The sequence below is a fragment of the Nicotiana sylvestris genome, chromosome 3 (assembly GCF_000393655.2).
Source record: "Nicotiana sylvestris chromosome 3, ASM39365v2, whole genome shotgun sequence".
Lineage (NCBI taxonomy): Eukaryota > Viridiplantae > Streptophyta > Magnoliopsida > Solanales > Solanaceae > Nicotiana > Nicotiana sylvestris.
The window spans coordinates 185,213,336-185,221,592 of NC_091059.1; the positions used below are offsets into that span (position 1 = coordinate 185,213,336).

The following is an 8,257-nucleotide window of genomic DNA, read 5'->3' on the forward strand; positions in this document are numbered from 1 at the left end:
TTTAATATTGACCTACTGATTTTAAGTAAATATACCTAGTTGTTCTAATAGTCGAGGAAACATGTATAATGTATAAATATACCTAGTTTAATATTGACCTAGTTTAAGTAAATATACCTAGTTTAATATTGACCTACTGATTTTAAGTAAATATACCTAGTTGTTCTAATAGACGAGGAAACATGTATAATGTATAAATATACCTAGTTTAATATTGACCTAGTTTAAGTAAATATACCTAGTTTAATCACTAGTATTATTACTCGTATAATCACAAGTAATATTACTTGTATAATCACTAGTAATATTACTTGTATAATCACTAATATTAGAATATATCACATATCTTTAAAATCACAAATTATCTTTAATTGTTACTCACATTTTTCGAGATAAATAGATAGATATATTTGGACCAAAAATATAACGAAAGGTATATTTAATTTTTTTCATAGTACATGAATATATTTGGCCCTTTTTCGTTGATTATCGCGCATGTTTGCGATTTTGCTAAGATGATAGGAATGGGTGAATATGTAAAGGCATCGCTGATAAATAGGGGAAAAAGGGGCATCGACCGTTATTATTTTGCCCTGCATGGGCATTTGTGTCTTTCTCCCATAATTTTTTTTATTTTTTATATTTGACGGAAACGTTTCCAATTTTAAGTCCCAAACAAAATACCGTCTCGGCATCGGAATTCTTCCTCCTGCGAAAGTATCTTTGATTCCTTTCTCCGTCTACTGTGCAATAATAGCTTTTATTTCTCATCCCATAGAATCCTATTCAGTTATAGTGAATTGGGTTGCAGTGCGCGGGCAGTTGTTTTATGCTCCCACAACTTAAAAGATCATTCATTTTATAATATACGGTTTTTGATTTGTGAGTTTGTAGGATGTTTGAAGGGCTCGTTAGGCAAGTGATATTGGGTTATCTAGGCCAATATATTAAGGACATCCAAAAGGAGCAGCTGAAAATCACCTTATGGAATGGTAAGTACTCAACTAAACCTCATATTCTACCGCATGCTTATTGTTATTCACCACAATTTTTTTTCTTTTATATTGTTTATACTAATACAAAGTGCTAACCTGCTTGGAGAAAAAAAATTGAGAAAATTCAAAGAGATTATTATGTAGATGATAATGGAATCTAGTGAAAAAACCAATATAGTAGTGGTAATGTGTCAGGTGGTAAAATTTTGTTGAAGGACTGTCATTCGTCCAGTATATGCATCTTTTACTAATTTCTTTTTTTCTTCTCTTTTATTTTTGCCATTATCATGTCTCCAATAGATTTGGTTATAAGTGGTAGAAGGTGAGTTTAATCTATGCAATGCAGAAGAAGTATTATTAGAAGATGTGGAATTTATTCTCGAGGCTTTCGATTATCTCCAATTGCCATTTACTTTGAAGAAAGGTAAAAAATCTGAACCTCGTAGTCCTGCTACTTCAAAGGGTCCAACATATTTTCCCTCTATTGGGGTTCTGATAATAAATGATAAAAAGACCGGCTTAATTCATCTATTTGTAGCTTTATGTCTATGTTCGCACATTCAGCATGAGATTCCAAACTTTTATTCCCACGTTGCGTTAAATAAGGTGATTGACATCCTTTCATTTCTTCACACAAAGGCAGCAAATTAATGTTACTTGTGCTTTTCCTGAACACCTTGTCCTATATTCATCCTATCACCTTCATTTTTGACTTTTTATTAATGCCAAATGTTTAAACTTTGTTCACTGTTGTAGCCTGCTCATCTGATATATTCCCCCATCAAGCATTATCCGCTTCTTCTTAGTAACATTTCACAGTTATTCAATGTAGCTCTCCGTAAGGTGTTCACTTGTCCGCCCTCACCAATTTTTGACATTAGTTGGTATTACTTAGCTATATTTAAGTATTGTGAAGTAATATAGCAAACATTAGGGAAGCTTAACTTTGGCTGATATGGTTAGTGTGCTACATATAATCTTAATTTCTGGTAATAAAAAGACACTAGATTGAGTTAAATTTCGGATTCAAGGCACCCGAGGGTCTGACCAGGTGGTCAATAAAACATGGAATAACCATCAGGTCTCAGGTTCAAAACCCAATGGAGACAAAAAATACTAGGTGGTTTCTTCCCATCTACTTAAGCCTTGGTAGGAAGAATTACCCGATGCTTGTGCTGGTGGGAGGTAGCAGGTAACAGGTGGAATTCGTTGAGGTGCACGCGAGAAGGCCCTAACACCAAAAAGAATCGGAATTAGGAATTCTTGTCATCATTCTGATTCCACCAAAATGCATGCCAAATAGCTTTTGTTGAATTAATCGGATGTCAACTAGATTTTAACAGAATTCGAAGTTTATTACTCATAGAATTCGAAGTTTATTGTTCCTTTGACTTTGGTTTCTTTCTACTTTTCCCGTTTGCTTCCTTTGAGTTTGATGCTTCTTGATGACTTTGTAACATTTAGGCCATTTTGTACTTATAAAAAATCTATAAGTTGTTTTCTTAGACATTGTATATCCAAGTTTTCTTTTCTTGATGAGATCCTATTTGTGTGCTTTTGTAGGTCATATTGGTAAGTTGAGTATTAAAATTCCGTGGAAAAAGCTTGGATGGGCTCCTGTCATAATCAGTTTAGAGGATGTATTAGTGTGTGCATCTCAGCGGGACGAGAAAGAGGTACTATGCCATAATTCACTGTTGCTAAATCTTTTTGTTTATCTTAAGAAAATTCAACATTAGTAATGATGAGTAAAAAAAGAAAAAAGGGCAGCCCGGTGCGCTAAGCTCCCGTTATGCGCGGGGAATATCAATAATGATGAGTGTTCAAAAAATATCAAAAAACTCAAACTGAACCGGAAGATGAATCAAACTGGCTCGAAAGATCGACATGTAGTTGGTACAATTTGGTTTAGTATGAATTATAAAACAAACCAAACCGACATGACAATACTATCTATTTTATATATACTAGTTTTCTAGTACGTGCGTTGCACGTGAATATTGCGTCAATAATAAAAAATTATTAAAACCTTATATTCTTCGCCATATAAATAACTATTAATAGAATTAAAGCAGTAATTGAGGTAGAATTTAATAAAAAAAGCAAAGGCATAGTAAAATTATGAACTACATATTAAATGTTGTGCCAAAACAAATTGATCCTCATTTAGAATAAAATTGGAATTTCAAAAAAAAACAGTTGGAACTTCCTAAATTTCATTTCACCTATAGACACCGCATTGAGCTTTATAATTCAAATACTCTCATACTATAAGAATTGTCTGACAATTGACAAAAATATACTAACATATAGATGTTTGGTCCTGTCGTTACCCTTGAGAAGTAGAAGAATAAAAAAAATTCATCTCAAATTTGATCAATTGCGCTCCTTAATCAACAAAAAAGAATAAAATAAAAGAAATAAGAGCTAATTTAATCCATACTCATCATACATATTGGCAGTATAATGCAATAAAAATTTCCAACTCAAATTTATTCGAAAAGAACTTGTGAATGAAAACTCATAACATAGATAATTTAGAGGAAGAGAAACAATAAAAGAATATATACATAAAAGAAGAAAGGTCAGGATCGAAAACACAAGATACCAGATCATTCAAAATTAACACTACTTAAATACAACCACATACAATGATAGTGATGATAGAGATTTTACATTATTTTTTGGCACATCAGGAAAAGTATCAAAATCATTGGTCTCAGGAAACACTAATATTCGTGCTTGATGAAATATTGATAAAGCGGCTAACTCATACAATTAAAGTTGTCGCACCTTTTTACACCCGAGGGGGGTATAAGGGAGATTTTCCAATTTAAGTGACATAATTCGAAATGGGATTATTTTATTTATTCCAGAGTCGCCACTTGGGATATTTATGGTATCCCAAATCACCGGTTTATTTTAAATCCCAAATCGAGGAAAGTAGACTTCATTTAAAAGTATGCGAAACCAGAAAAACTAGGTAAGGAATTCTGTTAACCCGGAAGAAGGTGTTAGGCATTCCCGGATTCCGTGGTTTTAGCACGGTCGCTCAACTATTAATAATTGGCCTAATTATCTGATTTATTATATGTTTTAAACCTATTGTGCATTTTAACTTTATAAACCGCTTTTAGTATTTATGGAATTATTTTTGGAACAAGTCACGATGTCGTACACTTGCTATTTTGGTGCACGTTGCAAACCGCGCTACACGAAATGCACCCGCGATTTACGACATGTTTATTTTATTATTATTCGAAGTTACGGTCGGGTCACATGAAATGCACACGAATGTGATTTACGTATCATGACTATGCCACGGGAACCGTACCCATGGCCACTATGATTTATTATTAATCGCACCTAAAGCATGCTACGAATGTTCATAACTATTTTCCTAAAGCTAATTTGAGATTATTTGTTACGAGCATACCAAATATGAGCTTAAAAACTAGTAGTTGATTAGTAAAAGGCTTATCAAGATGAACAAGCAAAATGGTCAAGAGCTAATCTCGATTAAACAAATAACGACAAATTCTCATTTAGAGGCATAGAAAGGGCAGTCAAGTAGCTCATTGGAAATAACAAAACACGGCCATTACTCCAAATTACAATAAAAACAAGAGGCGTTGCAGTACTTCCCCATTCTCGAACTACACAATAACTCCTCTTTTTAAACTAATAAACTCGCTAACTTAGAATTTTCACGTGAGTACTTTAAGCACAAGCGCAAACGTCAGAAATTGTTTAATGATTTTCCATTCAGACATTGACTAGTTACACCATACACGACTATTAGGAGTGCAAATGACCAGCAAGGTGAAAGATTTTGTTTATGGCTAGTTCTAATTTGCTATTCCTGGTTGAGAGGCAAGGATCCAACGACATATTAAAGTGATACTAAATAAACAGAACACATTGGTTCACTTTATCTTATCAAACAGAGGGGCAGAGGTACCAATTTTATGGACTAGGATGATGGAAACTTAAATTGGTTATCATCAGTAAATTACCTTATCCAGTATTATCTCAATTAATTGCTTTACACCCCTTATGTTTTTGTTGTCACAAATCCGAAATCTTCATCCATCCTCCAACCTCAGCATTTATAAAAAATATGAACCCAAATATGAACCCAAAAGGGCTACTGAGATCTACCACATACTCCAAAGACCAACTTCACCGAGCATTTAACATCAATGTGCAGATTACATGGTTAACCAACCGAGAGGTTGTGAGTTCGAGTCTCCCAAGAGCATGGTGGGAAATTCTTGGAGGGAGGGATACCGAGGGTCTATTTGAAAACAGCCTCCCTACCCAGGGTAGGATAGGGGTAAGGTGTGCGTACACACTACCCTCCCCAGACCTCACTAAGTGGGATTATACTGGGTTGTTGTTGTTGTTGACAAAATATTGAAATGAAGAATATATAAGCAGGTTTTATAGCAGTTAGAACATCCGGCAGTACAATTACATGACTGAAATTAAGGTCATACCTCAAAAGCCAAATGAAGACCTCACTAAGTGGGATTATACTGGGTTGTTGTTGTTGTTGACAAAATATTGAAATGAAGAATATATAAGCAGGTTTTATAGCAGTTAGAACATCCGGCAGTACAATTACATGACTGAAATTAAGGTCATACCTCAAAAGCCAAATGAAGACCTCAAAATAACCAAATGAAGGCAGAACTCGTGAATCAACAGAGCTGGGACAAAAGAACAGCAACAGACCAGCGACAAACGAGCCGAAACTTGACAACGACGGAACTCCTTAGCAAGCCCAGAGAATCGACGTCAAAACTAGAAGGAGTTGAAGCTACTCTCTCAAATTACAACTTCCCTTCTTTTTTTTTGTCTAAAACTCTTTTTCTTTAGAATTTTCGATCTGAAATCTAATCTTCAATTGCAGGATTTTGCTTCAATTATTTTTGAACTTTGAGAATAACTTCGAATTTTCGAATCCGAAATCCAGAATTTCCAGCCTGCTTTAGCGTGTTTTTCGCGTGTGTGTGGTCATTTATACAAGTAAGAGGTGAGTGAGTGTGTCTTAGAATAAGAGTGAAAATGAAGAAGAAGAAGAAGAAGAAGAAGTAGAAGAAGAAGAGAGGGGAAAGCTGCTACAAGGTTCGGGAAAAATTAGGGTCTTTTTTTTTTATTTATTTAGGAGGATACGGCAAAAGTTAACGCGTTATTTATTTTAAATAAATATCATTTAGAAAATTATATTTTATAGATACTTTTTAAGATTTATAGCAAAATATTTAATTTTGGTTACATACTAGCCCTAAGTCACTAAATACGCTAATCAGTTACATTATTTTCTTTCTCTCTACTTTGATACATCACATCTCTTCCACATTCCCAATCTCCTCCTCTTTCAACCGGATTTGTGCAAAGCCCACTTCAGAAATTGCTCCGGCTCCCGCATCCGACGACTGCGGATATAGTGGATTAGAACGTTTAGTGAAAAAGAGTACCATTTTGAAACAGGAATGAGTACCGCAGATTAAGCAATTGAATATACAACCAAAGAAGAAAGCTTTCTGAGAAAATTAATACATGAGAACTCTGCATGACAAAATTGATGAAAAGGTTTATTCAATTTAGGATACTCCCTAATCCCCAGGACGTTGTTATGATTCTCCATTGAATATATAAAACTGTTTTGATTGCTCCAGGGGAAGGTCTCCCCAACAAGCTTTAATGTAGACGTTGCCCCTGAAGTGAACATACAACTATATTCTCTTGGTGATGCATTGAAGAAATTAAGAACCTGAACATAGTTGTGATGCAATGGTAAATTGACTACTGATATCAGATGATATCAGAAATTGACTACTGATATCAGATGCGTTACAGATGCTAGCAATTTCTTCTTCAGTGATCTTTCTCGTTTTCTTCTTCTTTCTCTCATCGTTGTTTATGGAATCATGGTCAGAATCCGATGGGTCGTCGGAAAATTGTCGACTAAAATAGGTCGTCTGAAGTTTGTGGTTGAGCAATTTGAAGATTCTGTTACCTTTTTTTAAGAGCATTTCAATGTATCTCGCTGTATTTCTATGTATTCATTGTATTCACTATCTTTTTTTCCATTGTAATTCAATGTATCTCATTGTATTCCATGTATTTCATTGTATTCAGTGCCTTTTTTTCGCATTGTATTTCAATGTATCCCTCTGTATTCTATCTATTTCATTGTATTCATTGCCTCACTATATGCCATGAATGTATTCATATATTTTTTTAATTAATATAATTTATGTATTCAGATGTATTATATAATTTCTCTGAAGATTGTTATGTTTTGGGGTATTTTGCGGTTGAGAATCTTTTTTATAACTGAAAAATACTAAATTTGTGTGTTATAATTGAGTTTGTTGAGTTATATTAAGAGTCTATTATGTTAATTGATTCACTTTCCGTTTTAAAAACAGTGTAATCCCCTATTTCACGCAGTGAATACAGTCGAATACAATAATCTGTCCAGCTTTAATCCCATGTTTCACTCCATGAATACAGTCGAATACATTCGAATACAACAATTAATTAGATGAACTTCCCTAATTCACGCCTATTTTTGCTACTGTATTCATGAATACAATAGCTTAAATACATCATCTTATAACCACAGAAAAGGTATCTATATTCCGTAATATAGCAAATGGTATCTATAGATGACTAATTACTACTAAAAGATAGTGCTTTATGAAAATTTTTCTAAGGGAGGGGGGTCCATTTTGGTTAAAGATGGGTTGGACCGGGTTTAAGGTGGGTGGGTCTTTTAAGACATTGGGCCACCGATTTTTGGGTCCAAATTAGTGTGCAATGGAGGCAAGCCCAACTCTTGTCTTTCTTTTCAATATCATATTTTTGCAAACTCTAGCCATTTAAAACTCAAACTTTAATTGAATCTAATTTGTATATGGCTAGCCTATTTATTTATTTTGCCTAATTAATTAACTAATTTAAGAATGCATTTTTTTTATTTTTAGTTATTTAAATGATGTACTTAACAATGTAATTAATTCCCAAATGCAAATTGAACCTAAGATAGCATGAGATTAAAATGTGATAATTTTTATGATTTTTCTTATGATTTTAAAATATTAAACATGCATGAAATGCAACTAAATAAAGAAAAATTTCTAAAATCCATTAAAATTATTTTTGGTCTATTTTTAGGAGTTATTTCCATACAGGGCAAAAATTAGGTGCCCACAGCTGCCCTTCTTTGCTCGAGAACATGAAGAGTTTTC

The 8,257-nt window shown here is 33.7% G+C and overlaps 1 protein-coding gene across 4 annotated transcripts in view; it reads right to left on the reverse strand.

Annotated features, from left to right (window-relative positions):
• LOC104210888 (intermembrane lipid transfer protein VPS13) overlaps positions 1-6,119 on the reverse strand; it is a 92,338-nt gene extending 86,219 nt beyond the window's left edge. For 2 of the 4 annotated variants that reach the window (XM_070171261.1, XM_070171264.1), the window contains exon 1: positions 5,645-6,119. The gene's annotated coding sequence lies outside the window, so the exon portion shown is untranslated. Of the gene's footprint in view, positions 1-2,158; positions 2,227-5,494; positions 5,534-5,644 lie in introns of all 4 variants that reach the window. The other 2 variants (XM_070171263.1, XM_070171262.1) reach the window with 2 other exon arrangements.
• Between the last annotated feature and the right edge of the window lie 2,138 nt (positions 6,120-8,257).